Here is a 17,622-nt window from a genome sequence, read left to right on the forward strand (position 1 = left end):
GATGTGACTCAGATCTCATAGCCTGAGTACCTTTTATGCTGTCAAGTCATTTCTGACCCATAGCCACTCCATGAACACATCTCTCCCAGAATGTCCCACCTCTACCTACAATCATTCCGGTAGTGTATCCATAGAGTTTTCTTGGTAAAAATACAGAAGCGATTTACCATTGCCTTCTTCTATGCAGTAAACTTGAGTCTCTGCCCTCAACTCTCTCTCAAGCCGCTGTTGCCCAGCACCGGTAGGTTTTGATTTGTAGCAGATTGTCTTCCACTCACTAGCCACTGCCCAAGCTAGGAATGGAATGGGTATGCCTCTGCTTGACTATCCCTCCTGTAGCCAAGACTGGTAGAGTACTGGAAACCCTCCAGGTACAATCCTGAGAGGGGTAGCTGAGGTTCCTACTGCCTGGAAATTTTTTCTCCTGCAGGCCTATCAACCAAGCATCATTTTGTCTAGCACTAAATTCACCAGAAGCGTTTAAAGAGAAGAAAACCACCTACCACTAAAATCTGTGGGTTGGGATAGGAGCTGTTGCCACATTTTCAGTTCTCTCATTGGCTGAAGTTGCTCACAACATTGGGAAATGCCAAGACTTATCTGGGTAAAGCTGGTCCACCTCTCACTGCAGTCATTTGTTCTGTGATTGGAGATGGTTTACTCAGACTTTTGTTTATATTGACTTCATTTATAATGCTTCAGAAGTTGCCAGTAAAATATTTATTTAGCAGTTAAAACATTCTGCAAATGATTTTGCTCCCCCAGAGGTAAATATTTCTCAGCATGCTAAAATGATACATTGCTGTTTTTGAAAAAGCAATCACACATTGATAAACTCTCTCAAATTACAGTTCAGCATATGATTTCTTGGTGTTTAAACTGGCAAAATTAATTTTCTTAATATTTATTAGAAAGACAAGTTGTCATGAAGGATTAGAAGTATCTGTTTCTCATAGCACTTCCACCACTGAAAAGCAACACATTTTACACACTATACCTAACTAAGCATTTCAGTTGCAGCCTTATGGAGGCAAAACAGCCCTGGATATTTCATCTTAAGGACTCAGTGATAATTCAGTACCTCTGAAAAAAACTTTTCCTTCCCACTTTACACCTAATCTCTCCATCTCATAGTTCTTCTAAAAATCCCTCTTCTGTAAAACCTTTCAATACTGACCACATCTATGGCCATTTCCCCTTTTTGTGGTTTCCGCTATAGGCAGCTTGTTTCTCTGACTGAGATGGGAGTTTTCTTTCAAAGATTCTGTCTTTTCTGGGCTTATTACAGCATATTGTGAATCTGTACAAAATTCCAGAGATGGAAAGTTAAAAGTTCTTATATTTCCTCATTTTATCTCCTTTCCCATGAAAGACTTCATCTCATAGCTCTAATATTATCTGACCCCTGAGAGATAGGTAAATACAATAATAATAATAACAATAATAATAATTTCAATAATGGTATTTGTTAAGCACTTACTGTGTGCCAGGCACTGTACTAAGTGCTGGGGTGGATACATGCAAATCGAGTTGGACACAGTCCCTGTCCCACGTGGGGCTCACAGTCTCAATGCCCATTTTACAGATGAGGGAACTGAGGCACAGAGAAGTGAAAGTGACTTGCCCAAGGTCACACAGCTGACAGATGAGAGACCCAGGATTAGAACCCACGACCTTCTCCCTGGCTCATGCTCTATCCACTATGCCATGCCATAATATTACTTTATCCCCATTTTATTGAGGGCAGAATTGAGGCACAAAGAGATTGAAGCAAAGACCAGAAGAGGTCCCTTAGCAACAGGGTTCCGATTGGAGAAGCACAGATAAAGTTCAAATGGAAGAGACTCTGAATGATGAGAATAATTGTACTGTATTCCTAAATGTCTTGATTTAGTAGACATAGTAATAACAACTGCTATTTTCAGTAGCGGTTTTTCTCACCAAACATTTTCTGATGTGAATCTCAGCCTTTGTAAAGGGAGACAGCGTGACCTACTGGAAAGAACTCAGGCCTGGGAGTCAGGAGATCTGGGTTCTAATCCCAGCTCTTCCACTGGCTTGCTGTACGATCTTGGCCAAGTCACTTAAGCTCTCTGAGCTTCAGTTTCCTCATCTGTAACACGGGGAGAAGATACTTGCTCTCCCTCCACCTCAAACTATTAGCCCCAGGTGGGAGAGGGGCTCTGTATTCAGTCTATCGTGCATCTATCCTAGTGTTTAGCCCAGTGCTTGGCCAGTAGTAAGGGCTTAATAAGTCCCTTCACTTCTCTGTGCTTCAGTTACCTCATCTGTAAAATGGGGATTAAGATTTTGAGTCCCATGTGGGACATGGACTGTGTCCAACCTGATTACCTTCTATCTATCCCAGCGCTTAGAACAGTGTGTGGCACATAGTAAGTGCTTAACAAATACCATGAAAAAAACTTAGCAAATGAGTTTGTTGCTTTCATATTTGAAGATGGCACCGCTGATAGTGAAATTTACCCAAGGTTATATGCCAACAAATGATATTTCTACTTCACCATTATTAGACCCTAAGACTCAATGAGAAAGCAAGGTTTGCTTAAATTAGCATTAGGTTAATAGTTAGCAAAAGCATTTGGGTCAGCTGGCTTCCACCTTAATCAATAGATGACACTCTTTTGGCTGCATCTGTGTGTGATGAAAAACTTTTTTTTGAATAATAATAATAATGATGAAGGTAAGCACTTAGTAAGTACTTAAGCACTGTGGCCAGCACTGGGGTAAATAAAAGAGAAATCAGGTCTGACACAGTCTCTGTCCCACAAAGGGTCCAAGGGGGAGGGAGAATGGGTGTTTAATCCCCATTTTACAGGTGAGGAAACTAAGGCACAGAGAATAATAATAATAATAATGTTGGTATTTGTTAAGTGCTTACTATGTGCAGAGCACTGTTCTAAGCGCTGGGGTAGACACAGGGGAGTCAGGTTGTCCCACGTGGGGCTCACAGTCTTAATCCCCATTTTACAGATCAGGTAACTGAGGCCCAGAGAAGTGAAGTGACTTGCCCACAGTCACACAGCTGACAAGTGGCAGAGCCGGGATTCGAACCCATGACCTCTGACTCCCAAGCCCAGGCTCTTTCCACTGAGCCACACAAAGTGATTTGCCCAAAGTTACCCAGCGGGCAAGTGGCAGAGCCAGGACTAGAATTGGGTCTCCTGACTCACAATCCCATTCTCTTCAGGTAAGTGAAAAATAATCACACTTTGAATTTGTAGAGTTCTTTTCTTTTTTTCCACAGTTCTTTTACATCTAGCACTTTACATGATATCTGAATTATTAGAGAGCTAGCATTAGAGTGATTATATTCTAGTTTCGAGAAGCCATAGAGCAGGGGCCTGGGAGTCCGTAGACTTGGGTTCTAATCCCGGCTCCACCACATGTCTGCTGTGTGACTTTGGGCAAGTCACTTCACTTCTCTGGGCCTGAGTTACCTCATCTGTAAAATGGGGCTTGATTGTTAGTCCCATGTGAGACATGGACTGTGTCCAACCTGATTAGTATGCATCTATCCCAATGCTAAGTATAATATCTGGCACAGAGTAAGCGCTTAATAAATACCATAGTATCTTTACAGTAAGACGAAATTGAAAGACTGAAATGTTGACAGTTAAAGCAAAGCCACCCTGAGGGTACTAGCAGTAATGACACAAGAGTCGAAAACAGAGAACAGGGGAGCCCTTAGCAGTTCCCTGGAAATTCCCTGGAAATAGTACTTCTGACTGAGCACACAGAGGCTCAAAGTCGAATTGAGGATTTGGAATGCTTGAGGTTGTACTCTGGGCCATATCCTGGAACTCGAAATCTGAGTAGTGGAAAGGCTTACAGAATCCTGCTCCTTTTCCCTCACTTGCTCTTAAACTTACCACATGCCAGGTTCTGACCTCTATTGGATGTGACTTGTAAAGGCACACAATGGGTCATGCAATGAGCACAGAAATACCTGACATCCCTGGATTGGTGACATAAAGAGAGAGCATATTTTTCTAGGGAATCATTTTCTCATGCATGCTTTCTTAGAGGTCTGGAGGTCCATTCATTTGGCAGCTGCTGGCTGGTTCTGACAATTCTGTTACAATCTCTCTCACCTCATGGCCAACTGCCTGGATTCTGAGGACTATCCTGAGACCATTAATCCATCAATCAATCCATCAGCGGTGTTTCTTGAGCACTTACTGAGCATACAGTACTTTACTAGGCTCTTGGGAGAGAACAACAGAAGCAAGACATATGTTCCCTGCGTCTCAAGGAGTTTACAATCTAATGAATGAGGCAAACCACCAAAAATGACTTATAAATAGAGCAGGAGGAACCACGAGAATATAACAGGTACTAATACAAATTTGATGGGATGAAATAGCTGAACAAATAAATGAATATACATATGGACATAAATACATATGTTAAAGATGGGAATAAAATATATAAATGCTAAGGGATTGACACAATTTAAGGGTTGTGAATTAATCGAGAAAGTCTTACTGGAGGAGATGCTACTTTAGAAGGAATTTATTATTATTAATAATAATAATAATAATAATGGTATTTGTTAAGTGCTTACTATATGCCAGGAACTGTACTAAGCACTGCGGGGGATACAAGCAAACCACATTGGGCAGAGTCCCTGTCCTGCACAGTCTTAATTCCCATTTTACAGATGCAATAACTGAGGCCCAGAGAAGTGAAGTGACTTGCCCAAGGCCATACAGCAGACAAGTGGTGGAGCCGGGATTAGAACCCATGACCTTCTGACTCCCAGGCCCTTAAAAGATGGGGAGGCCTATGCTCTGGCAGATTTGTGGAGGAAGGGAATTTTTCCAGGCTGGGGGAACAACATGAGTGAGGAATCAGAGGCATGGGAGTCAAGAGCAAAGTACAGTTAGAAGGTAGGCTTGGGAGGAGCAAAGGGTGTGAGCTAGAGAGAAGTGGGTGAAAAGAGGTGAGATATAAGCTCGAGAGATTGGTGGAAACTGTTGAAGCCAATTGTGAGAAGTTTTTGCTTGATGCAGAAAGGCATGGAAAGCCATTGGAGGTTTTTGAGAAGTGGAGAGAGGTGTGCTGAGTGATGTTTCATAAAGATGCTTTGGATAGCAGTGTGGAGTATGGACTGAATGGGTGAGAAGCTGGAGGCAGGGAGACCAGTGCAGAGGCTGATGCAATAGTCCAACTGTGATATGACAAGAATTTGGACATTGGTGGTAACTGTTTGAGTGGAGAGAAATGGATGTTGTAGAAAAAAAACAGGCAGGAATTGGAAGGTGATTAAATGTGAGAGCTGAGAGGCAGTGAGGATGACACCAATGTAGTGAGCTTCTGGAACAGGGAGGATGGTAGTCTTATTGACAGACAAGGGAAAATTAAGGGAATGTATCGGTTACATTGTTGTATTGTACTCTCCCAAGCTCTTAGTATAGTGCCCTGCACATAGTCAGTGCTCAATAAATATAATTGATTGATCAAGGGAGTAACAGACTGAAAGGAACAATCTGGGGAAGTGAAAAACCTGGATTCCTTGGGTTGGCTCAGAGGAAAGATGAAACACTGATACTGCCTCCCTGACTCAATCCCCACTGATGGTAAGTACAGCTTCCTGTGAAATTTGCACCTTGGAGATTTTTGTAGAAAGGTTGTCATCTAAAAGCACACCTGACCCATGCAGACCACAATCGGATGAACCTAATCTTGATTCTACTTGAATAACTGTTCTTAGAGACTTCCAGGGTTGGCAGTCCAGGGCTCAGCCACCAGTATTAGCCTTGTCTCTTCTGGTACCAGCTGGGGCACTGAAATGAAACACCATCCAACAGGAATTGACTCAGTTTAAATAGAAGTGGCCAGAAACTTGCTTCTGGAAGCTACTGTAGTATGAGTAAGTTTATTCCACTTCACAAACACTGTGGGTTTCCAGCCATTGGGAAAAAGCCATTATTTTTGCCCCCACAGCCTTCTTGGGCTGGATTTACAAACTCTTTCACCCAAGATCTCCCACAAGATCTGAAATCCTCCAAATGAAATCGAGTCTTTGAAGCCTGCCTGCCACTCCTAAATCCCATCAATCAATCAATCAATCAATCAATCGTGTTTATTAAGCACTTGCTGTGTGCAGAGCACTGTACTAAGTTCTTGGGAGAGCACAATATAACAGAATTGGTAGACACAGCTTGCTCCCTCCATTTTACCCCAGTCTTGCACACAAAATGAAAAGATCACGCCTCATGCTTCAGTTTGTGTCTCCTCACCTGGTGTTGTGGGATTTGGTAAATACCAATTCTTTATTTGCCCTGCCCACACTTTTTATGATTTTGTAGACTATGATCAAGTCCCTTTTTAGCCATGTCTTCATGTTTCAGTTTGCTCCTCCTATGTCTATCAGCTCATCTTTGGACAGCGAGCGTCTCCCCTTGAAAAGGACAGGTGAGCCTCAATCCCCATCACTTCAAGGTGTGCGGAGAGGCCAAGGTTTGAGGCACATGGCCAAAAATGGACTGTGCACATGAAGATTTGCACTGGTTGTTGTGCAGGGCTTAAAACCGCCTTTCACCTAGAATGTCCTCCTTTGCTGTTACAATGCATTTGTTCTCAGAAGATAGAGTAGCCAAGTGTCAAATCTGACTCCAGTATCTGTCTCAAGCCTCAAGGTCCCAAGCATTAGTATCAGTGGGATACATTCTGAGGTAGTCCTTCATTGGCCAGGGAGTCAGAGGACCTGGGTTCTAATCCTGATCTGTCACTTGCCTGGTGTGTGACCTTAGGCACGTCACTTAAGTTCTCTATCCCTCAATTAGCTCATCTGTAAAATGGGGATAAAATACCCGTTCTCCCTCCTTTTTAGATTGTGAGCCCCATGGAGGAAAGGAACCGTGTCTAACCTGTTTACCATTTTTATATCCCAGCACTTAGTAAAGTGCTTGGCATGTGGCGAATGTTCCTACCAACTCTGTTGTGTTACTTTCTCAAGCACTTAGTACATTTCTCTGCTCACAGTAAATGCTCAATAAATACCACTGATGATAGTAAGTGTTTAACAAATACTGTTATTATTATCATTATCATTATTATCATTATCATTATTATTTCCTCTGGTCACCTCTGAAGAATGCTGAAAAGAGTAGAAACAAAGCAACATTAGCAACTCCTCTCTCAAACAATTCAGAGTGGTTTAGCACTTTAGGTGGTTGTTATTTAGACATTTCAAATGCTAACAAACACTTCAGAAATGTTCTCTTTGTGATCACTCACTCTGGAACTATAGACATAAGTGAATACGTGAATAACTCTCCAAGTACAGACCTTCTAGTATGGAGACTCCTTGTGGGCAGGGAACATGTCTACCGATTCTGTTGTACTCTCCCAAGAGCACGGGTCTGGGAGGAAGATGGTCATGGTTTCTAATCTCAGCTCCACTACATGTCTGCTGTGGGACCTTGGGAAAGTCCCTTCACTTGTCTGTGCCCCAGTTCCCTCATCTGTAAAATGGGGTTAGAGACTGTGAGCCCCATGGAGGAACAGGGACTGGGTCCAACCTGATTTGCTTTAATAATAATAATAATAATAATAATAATGTTGGTATTTGTTAAGTGCTTACTATGTGCAGAGCACTGTTCTAAGCACTGGGGTAAACAGAGGGGAATCAGGTTGTCCCACGTGGGGCTCACAATCTTAATCCCCATTTTACAGATGAGGGAACTGAGGCACAGAGAAGTTAAGTGACTTGCCCACAGTCACACAGCTGACAAGTGGCAGAGCTGGGATTCGAACTCATGAGCCCTAACTCCAAAGCCCATGCTCTTTCCACTGCACCATGCTGCTTCTCTGCTATAATAATGTTGGTATTTGTTAAGCGCTTACTATGTGCCGAGCACTGTTCTAAGCGCTGGGGTAGACATAGGGGAATCAGGTTGTCCCACGTGGGGCTCACAGTCTTGATCCCCATTTGACAGATGAGGTAACCGAGGCACAGAGAAGTGAAGTGACTCGCCCAGTCACACAGCCGACAAGTGGCAGAGCTGGGATTCGAACTCATGAGCCCTGACTCCAAAGCCCGTGCTCTTTCCACTGAGCCACACTTGTCAGCTGAGTCACACTTGTCAGTGGGTCAGCTTTAACCCACCCCAGCACTTAGTACAGTGCCTGGCACATAGTAAGCACTTAACAAATATCACAATTAGTAGTAGTAGTAGTAGTAATAGTACAGTGCCCTGCCTACAGTAAGTGCTCAATAAATGTCATCAATTGAGTGATGGAGAGAAGTGGCTGGGAACTGGAGCCATCCCACACTGGGCCTGAAAAGCAAATAATGAAAACAACTCAAGTTTTGCAAGGACCCTTGGACATAACTGCCATTATCCACATGTCATACAAGGAGAGTAAAATTAAGGACATTAGGGATCTTCCCCACAGAACAGAGTTGTCAAGATTCAACCAGAGAGAAGTTATGAGAGAACTTTCCTCTTAGGCAAAATCTAGCCAAAACCTTTGTCTTGGGAAAATTCCAAAACAGAATGCCCTATTTCTCTGGGAATATGGCGGCAGCAGAAGCTGAACAGAATTCATATGGGCAGAACTCCCTTGGTTTCTGTACAACAAGCCTCAGGCTTTTTAAAGGGACAGGTAGGAGTGTCCTGATGCCTCCAGGGTATTATTCAGCCAAAGGAAAAGATCTTTCTATTTGCCAACACTGATTGGAAACAGATTTAGCTGGAATGCAGTAGGCAATCTGACCAAACAAAAACAAAATTGCCTTCACTGCTTGGTGACCATAGACTGCGGCTGCTCTGGAGTAGGGCCTCTCACTTAGTCACTGCACACCCGGGAGGCCCACACACTAGTAAACCAGATGGCTCCTTTCTAGTCACAGGTCCACACTGTTCCTTAGGAGGGACCAAACCTTTGCTTCTCCTAGGCTCTGGGAGGTAGGGCAGCATCACTGCCAAAGGAAATGCGCTGAGGGATTGGAATCAATTGCCACAGCTGTTACTGCCGGGCTTTCTGAGACAGGGCCATCAGTGAAACATCTTCAACCTGGAGGATGCTCTTCATTTGGCTTTCTACTAAAGAAAGCATGGGTGTAGTTCTCACAGAAATGAAAAACACATTTTTCTCCAGTATCTTCATCCCCAAACTATCAGGTTGTTTTCAGTCTGGTGATTTGAAGTTAGGAGGTTCAGATTGAAACATAACCAAGAGTTCTGAGCTCACAGTACATTTATGTACATTCAGTTCTGCTATAACACATGCTGTCATTGTATGATTTGGTTGTAACATAATGGAAAAATTAGGGCACGCTCCTCCCCCATCACAAGTCTTTCTAGGTAAGCCACCATCTACAAATTGTCGTGAGTAGATTTGGTGTAGAAAGAAATGGTTCATGCGTATGCGTGTGGTGTGGCCCCGGGTGGGATGCTGCAATGCTTCCCAACCTCTGTCTCAGTCTTATTGTACTGTAAGTACTTTGTGTTTCCTTATGATCCTGCAATTTTACAGTATTTAGCACACTGAAATAACAGTGAGTGGCATCTTCCCTCCTAAACCCACTCTTCCTCTAGGCTGAAGTTGGCTGTGGGCAGGGAATGTGTCTACCAACTCTGTTACACTGTTACATTGTACTCTCCCAAGTGCATGTCCAGTGCTCTGCATGCAGCAAGTGCTCAATAAGTATGAGTGATTGATTGAATCTTCCTAATTTTCCCAACCCTGACAACAGCACCACCATCCTTCCTGTTGCAGAAACCCTAAAGCATTCTAACGATTGTGGACATAACAATAATGTAAGAATAGATATCAAAAAACATCAGTCATGGTGGCATCAGCTCCCAACCCATTCAGTCTCACTGAATCAACTGTTACTAAAGCACTTCATTATAGCAGAAATGAAGTGGGGCACTATATTGCCCCATCAATCAATTGTATTTATTGAGTGCTTACTGTGTGCGAAACACTATACTACACACTTGGGAGAGTACAATATAACAGAGTTAGTGGACACATTCCCTGCCCACAATGAGTTTACAGTGTCAAGGGTTACAGCTTACAGTCTAGAATTCAGTCTATTCTTTCTAGACCTAAAAAATAAGGGGATTTAGGAATAATGACTCACTTTTCTGTTTGCTCTCTTATCTTTTGCCCTTGGTGTTTGTTTACGGCCTGACCTCTGCTTTTCTACTGGATTCAGGAGGACTCTGCCCTGTACATGGACTTCCTTTTATGTAAGTTGAGTGGGAGCTCACAAGACCTCAAATCTAGCCCTGGTTTATTAATTAGGCAGAGAGAGGTGCTTAGAATCAATCCCCCCTCCTCAAAAATCTCTATTCCTGATTCACGTCCCACCCCTGGCCTGGAATGCCCTCCCTCCTCAAATCTGCCAAACTAGCACACTTCCCCCCTTCAAAGCCCTACTGAAGGCTTACCTCCTCCAGGAGGCCTTCCCAGACTAAGCCTCCCTTTTCCTCAGCTCCCATTCCCCCCATCACCCCAACTTGCTCCCTTTGCTCTACCCACCCCCCACCCCACAGTACTTGTGTATATATGTACATATCTATAATTCTACTTATTTATATTGATACCTGTTTACTTGTTTTGATGTTTGTCTCCCCACTTCTAGACTGTGCGCCTGTTGTGGGCAGGGATTGTCTCTCTTTGTTGCTGAATTGTACTTTCCAAGCGCTTACTACAGTGCTCTGCACACAGTAAGCACTCAATAAATATGATTGAATGAATGAGTGAATCAATCAAACAATTAATGGTATTTGTTGAGCACTTACTTTGTACAGAGCACTGCATTAAACACTTGGAAGAGTACAATACAACAGAGTTGGTAAACAGGATCCCTGTCCTCAAGGAGCTTATAGTCTAATGTGGAGAGACAGACAATAAAATAAATAGAATAGGCTATAATTCTTGTTTGCCTAAGTGTTCTCTTCCTTAACCCAAACCCCCACCCCAGATACTTTTTCTTCTATAGTATATGGACCTTGATTTCTCTTATTGTTAATTTCCAAACCCTGCATTGTCTACACTTGAGTATGAGCCAGAAAGATGCTTAAGAATTCCCCCTCAATACGGTATTTTTCTACATTTGTCCACTAAGTCTTCACCTTTCCTCACCCCAGCCACATGCTTTCTGGCTGTCCCCTGGCAGAACCGTGAGCTGAAAGAGAGATAAGCATACTTTACATATTTTGCAAGTGACAAATATGTTACCTGCATCTCCTGGGGGCATAACAGAAACACCAAAGTTTAAAGTAGCATCTGTCACTTGGGATCCCTCAAGGTCTGCAAATCCTTGCAGGTAATGGCAATCACTATTTTCCATTTTGGGACTGTCTTTCATTCAGTCATTTCAGCACTCAAATGCCTCAGGCCTAAGACTATAGGCTCCATGCGGGACAGGGATTGTGCCCGACCTGATAATCTTGTTTCTACCCCAGAGTTTAGTGCAGTGCTTGGCACATAATAAGTGCTCCTAAATACCTCATACTTATTATTATTATTATTATTACTAATAAAAATTATTATTCTTCGATCCAGAATAGTAAGAGAACCATCCAGCTGAGGGATGTACTTCTCTATGAAAAGGCAAGCAAATGTTCTAGACTCTAAGCTTGTTATGGGCAGAGAAAGTGTCTCCTAATTCAGTTGTATTGTACTCGCCCAAGCGCTTAATACAGTGCTCATTGTAAGTGCTCAATAAATACCAATAAGTGATTGATTGATTGATTGCCTTTCCCCTGCTTCATTCCCTCATCTGCCTGCAAAGATGCTCCAAAATCACATGAGAATATCCTCCCACCGGATGTATTGGCAGCCAGTAAAGGCTGAGCAAAAAATGGAAAATTAAATTCTGGTCTCTAGCCCAGCTTCCTGGAATCCAATCTCTCAGAGTATCCTGACACCCACATTCCCCAGTCGATGATTATTTCCTTCAAAGACCACAGATACACTGAGAACACTTGAGGTTTTAGCCCAGATGGTTTTTACAGCCCAACCTTTGAATCTGTTGAAGACTAAGACATGAATCCTAGTCTTTATAAAATAAGGATTCATACCAACTGGAGGAGTCTGGCAACTGAGGCAAAATTGCCATCATGGTGCAAAGCATGTTCACACTAAGAGCCACACTCGGGGAGCTTAAAAGTGAGCTAGGGAGACAGCAGGGTGCAATAAGAAAGGAGAGAAACTTAAATAAAATTTGAAAAATTGAGTTTGAAATAACTTTGAGAGTTTAAATAGGAACTGTGAAACTCAATTCTCTCCCAATTTATTGCTTTGGAACTTTGCATTTCCCAGGAGATGACTTGGTCAAGGCTGGTGGTACCGTCTGAAACCTGAAGGGAACCTGGGCCCAGGACAGAACTATAAATATTTTTATTCCTGTAGTAAATTTTGTCCACTAGTTCCTGAACTGCCTCAGTTTGTACCTTCCACATGCTCCCAGAATTCCTAACAGAGGATGGGAAGCAGGGAGAACAGCCTGTGGGACTCACAACCCACTCTCCAACTTCGGAAGGGATCCTGTGGAGTGAGTGGCAGCAGCCCAGAAGGACCATGCCTGGCATGACTCCAACTCCCACCCCCATCCTCACCACCCACACCTTCCGGCTGTCATAGCTACTGCTACCACGAGGAAACATCTGTCCTTAATGGGAGGAGGGATAGCCAAGAGCTGGAGAAGTGAAGTTTTCTCAAGCCTCTGGCTTGGGAACCAGAGCCAGAGCATAGGTAGGGCTCTTATACACTTAGCACCTCAGCCCTCTGATTGTCTTGCTTCTATGTTACAAGTCCTGTGAGATGGAGCCAGGAGGAGGTGGAAGAAGGGAGAGGTTTGTCTGCTGTGCGAGTTTGGGCAAGTCACTTAACTTCTCTGGGTCTCGGTTACCTCATCTGTAAAATGGGTATTAAAAGTGGGAGCCACATGTGGAGAAGCAGCGTGGCTCAGTGGAAAGAGCACGGGCTTTGGAGTCAGGGCTCATGAGTTCGAATCCCAGCTCTGCCACTTGTCGGCTGTTTGACTGTGGGCAAGTCACTTAACTTCTCTGTGCCTCAGTTCCCTCATCTGTAAAATGGGGATTAAGACTGTGAGCCCCACGTGGGACAACCTGATTCCCTTATGTCTACCCCAGTGCTTAGAACAGTGCTCAGCACATAGTAAGCGCTTAACAAATACCAACATTATTATTATGTGGGACAGGGACTGCTTAGAACAGTGCTTGGCACATAGTAAGCACTTAACAAGTACCATAATTATTATTATTATTGTTATTTGCTCCAGCTAAGCAACTGCCCAGGTCTGATAGTACCCCAGCCAGAGGCAATATACAAAACTGTCCTTCCTAATTCTACACCAGGAGACTGAACAAATGAAAAAGGTCATGTAACTGTGCGATTATTTACTGATTCTGATCATGGATTTGATTGAAATTCTGCTCCTCTCCTCTAGCCAGAGCACCCTACTAATCTTTGATTTTGTCTCGCTGTTATCTTGGTGTTTTTGTTTCATCTCTCCCTGTGAGTCTGTTGCCAATCCTCTTCACTCCTTTTTATTATGAGATTGTAAACCCCACAGGGACCATGCCTAATTCAGTCAATCGTATTTATTGAGCACTTACTGTAGAGCACTGTACTAAGCACTAGGGAGAGTACAATATAACAATAAGCAGACACATTCTCTGCCCACCTGTATAGTCTTTCCTAGGGCTTAGTACTGTGTTCTGCACAGAGTAAGCACTAAAATAATATTCCTACTATTACTACTACTTACTGAGGTTCTTGGATAGAAAAGTGCCATTTTTAAAATCTAACTGTTAAATACATGTTTTTATTTTTTATATTCCATTATGCATATTTTATTTCTATTCTGATGTGGCAGAAAATAGTTTATTTCAATCTTTAAAGGAATTAGCCATGTCCAATGCTATTGTTGAAAGTTATATTAATAATAAAAAAGTATATCAACAGCCATGCACACACATAATTCTAGAATTACAGCTCTTAAAAAACCAAAGAAAACATCACTCCCTGTAGCAGTTACAAAATTTGGAAAATATTCCCCAAAAGGCTGAAAAAAGGAAAGAAGTACTGGGATTTTAAAGTTTTCATCATTTTTTTGAAATAAAAAATGAGAAGTCCAACTTTGGGATTTCTTTCTGAAGTGTCCCTAACTTAGTGGTTCTTGGAAAGGGGGGGGGGGGGAATGTACCTCATCTCAGAATTTGTGGTTTTGAATCTGTAATTTTCAACTAAATCGAACATGGCTAAATGGAAGGGAGGGTGCATGATTGACAGGACCACATCTGCCACAAATCCACCAGGAAAATACTCCCAAGGAAAAGCCAGGAAATGGAGATGTGGAATACAAGACACTGGACTAAACCTTATCCTTGGGGTGTGACTGAAACTGAGCCCAGTGAAACACCTTTGGCTTTGTTTATATTTGGGGGGTTTTGTACATGAAAGGAAGAAATTATAGAACCAACCCACAGTCTTTGGCCTGACCATGGATTTGTCTGCAGTCAGGCCAGGCGTTTGGAAAGAGAATGTTTCCTCTTAGGATAATACATATAACGATGAAACCTGAACACCTCCTCTCCCTGCCAAACGGGTATCTGGAGCAAAAACCCTCTTTCAAAAATCTGCTCCTCAAGGCTCACTGCAGAAGAAAAGAGAAGCTCAGGTAGGGCCTCTCATTGTCCACCAACTTCATTTAGACCCTTGGAGGAGCTGACTGACACATTCTGCTTTTTTATCTTTGTTTTTTCCTGCTGAACTTGTGGCTACTAGAACATGTCTACCAACTCTGTTGTTTTGTACTCCTCCAAATGCTCTGCTCATAGTAAGTGCACAGTAAATACCATCTATGGTAGTCATAATGGTATTCATTGACCTCCCCCCTACTGCGTTCAACACACTGTACTAAGCACTTGGGAAAGTACTACAGAAATGCGGGACATGTTCCCTGCCCTCAAGGAATTTACACTCTTATGGAGAGATGACATAAAATATTTTCCAATAGGGTAATTAGAATAAATAAATTGAAGTACAATCAAGTACTCATGCATACTTGGGTGCTGAGGGAAAATACCAATAAATAAATACCTAAGTGCTTGAGATGGATGTTAGGTTGATGTGATCTGGAGTTTGGGGAGTTAATCGGGGAAAGCTTATAGAAGGAGTTGAGATTTTAGGAGAGCTTTGAAAGATATAGTTCACCTCAGTGCAAAAATAAGATACTTGGGGAAAGCAGTAAGCTTCTTCAGGAAAACTCTTTTAGCAACATTGCACTCGAGGGGAGTTTGAAGGAGTAGGCACGACTAAGGAGAAGGTAGAAACATACTTATTTAGAAGTGTTTACTTCAAGTGTGTGAATTCCCAAGTAAGGATTGGGAAGGAATGTTTAGTGGATCTCTTTGTCCTGAAATTAAGATTGCGGTTTTCTTATTTAAACTTCTTTTCTCTTCACTGTCATTAGAGGCACATGTAGGACTTCAGAGAGAAGGCCAAAGGGCTACTCAAAACCTAAAGTCTTCCCCAAATTCAAGACGACAGGACCCAAAGCGCCACTTGTGTTTCTTTTTCCAAACTGCTGGAATGGCCCTTGAGCAGGAAGAATGGAAAAGTACTCTGAATGGAGCAAATCTGGTTGCAGAGGACCAAGTAGAGCCTCTCTCCCCTCGGTCATTGAATACCCTCATGCAGGGTGGGACATTAATCCAATTTGGTGCTTATGCCTCACCTGGCTCTCAGTGTTTGGCTTAATAATAAAAATAATTGTGATATTTGTTAAGGGCTTACTATGTGCCAAGCACTGTTCTAAGTACTGGAGCAGATACAATATAATAATAATAATTATTATAGTATTTGTTAAGGGTTTACTATGTGCCAGGCGTTGTACTAAGCGTTGGGGTAGATACAAGCTGATCAGGTTGGACACAGTCCCTGTCCCACCTGGGGCTCACAGTCTAAAGGGGAGGGAGAAGAGGTATTTAATCTCCATTTTACAGATGAGGAAATCGAGGTCATATAGCAGGCAAGAGGTGGAGCTGGTATTAGCACCAGATCCTCTGACTCCCAGGCCCATACTCTTTGCACTAGACCACTCTTTGGCTTCTTCTCTTTGGCTTACAGTTCATCCCATTCAGTTAAGAGTCAGCAAGCACACATGATGCTCAAGGCTTCAAGCCTGAAAACAAAACTGCCTTTGAACTCAACTCCAAGACTTTCTCTAGGATGCTTTGAAGGATACATGTTAACATACTGAAAAGAGGAATTGGCAAAAATCACTCCTTTCGGGACAAGCTGCTGATGGGAAATATCTATGAACAACCTTTGAGGGACCCTTCTATGGAATGGGGAGTGTAGTACCAAGAGTTTTACTCCAAATAGTCAAGTAAAGGTGGTAAAACTATCAGGGGCTGCAGGAGCAAGAACCCCAGGTCTATGGCATTTTGTGGGAGATATTTTTACCTTGCAACAATGTTGGACTTTTTCAGTGGGAATAATGGTGAATTTTAGATACAGAAAAAGACCATGTGTGTATGTACTAAGTCCTCATTTGGATTAAACACTTGTTAAATTAAATACTTGTTCTCCTTCCCCCTTAGACTGTAGAACAGAGACTGTATCCAATCTGATCATCTTTAATCTACCCCAGTGCTTGGTACCAGTGAATGGCACATAGAACTTCTCATCTTCCCACCCAAACCTTGTCTTCTCCTTGACTTTCCTATCACTGAGGACAATGCTACTAGCCTTCCTGCCTCACAGATCCTTAACTTCGGCATTATCCTCTACTCATCTCTCTCATTCAACCCACATAGTCAATCTGTCACCAAATCCTGTCAGTCCTACCTCCACAACATCTCTAGAATCCACCCTTTCTTCTCCCATCCAAACTGCTACCACTCTGTCCAAGCACTTATCATATCCCACCTTGATTACTGCATCAGCCTTCTCGCTGGCCTTCCTGCATCTCCCCTCTGCATCCAAATTCACTCTTCTACCCAGATCATTTTTCTAAAAAACTCTTTGGTCCATATCTCCTCACTGCTCAAAAACCTCCAATGGTTGCCCATCTACCTCCACATTCATTCGTTCATTCATTTAATTCAACTGTATTTATTGAGCACTTACTGTGTGCAAAGCACTGTACTAAGCAACTGGGAGAGTACAATACAACAATTAACCAACACATTCCCTGCCCACAGTGAGCTTACAGTATAGAGAGGCAGAGACAAACATTAATATAAATGAATAAATAAATGACAGATATGTACCTAAGTGCTGTGGGATTGGGAGGGGGGATGAACAAAGGGAGCAAATCAGGGTGATGCAGAAGGGAGTGGGGGAAGAAGAGAGAGAGGCTTACTCAGGGAAGGCCTCTTGGAGGAGATGTGCCCTCAATAAGGCTTTCAAGTGGGGGAGAGAAATTGTCTGTAGGATTTGAGGAGGGACTGCTTTAAAGCCAATGGTGAGGAGTTTTTGTTTGATGTGGAGGTGGATGGGCGATCACTGGAGTTTCTTGAGGAGTGGGGAAATATGTCCTGAACGTTTTTGTAGTTTAATTGAGTGCTTACTGTGTGCAATGCACTGTACTAAGTCCTTGGG

At 42.8% G+C, this 17,622-nt stretch overlaps 1 non-coding gene across 1 annotated transcript; it reads right to left on the bottom strand.

The window, feature by feature from the left end:
- Positions 1-251: 251 nt before the first annotated feature.
- On the bottom strand, positions 252-389 carry LOC114807078. The gene has a single exon (XR_003755131.1). It is a non-coding gene; the product is annotated as a small nucleolar RNA SNORA7 (small nucleolar RNA).
- Positions 390-17,622: the final 17,233 nt, after the last annotated feature.

This window comes from Ornithorhynchus anatinus, chromosome X1 (genome assembly GCF_004115215.2).
Source record: "Ornithorhynchus anatinus isolate Pmale09 chromosome X1, mOrnAna1.pri.v4, whole genome shotgun sequence".
NCBI lineage: Eukaryota > Metazoa > Chordata > Mammalia > Monotremata > Ornithorhynchidae > Ornithorhynchus > Ornithorhynchus anatinus.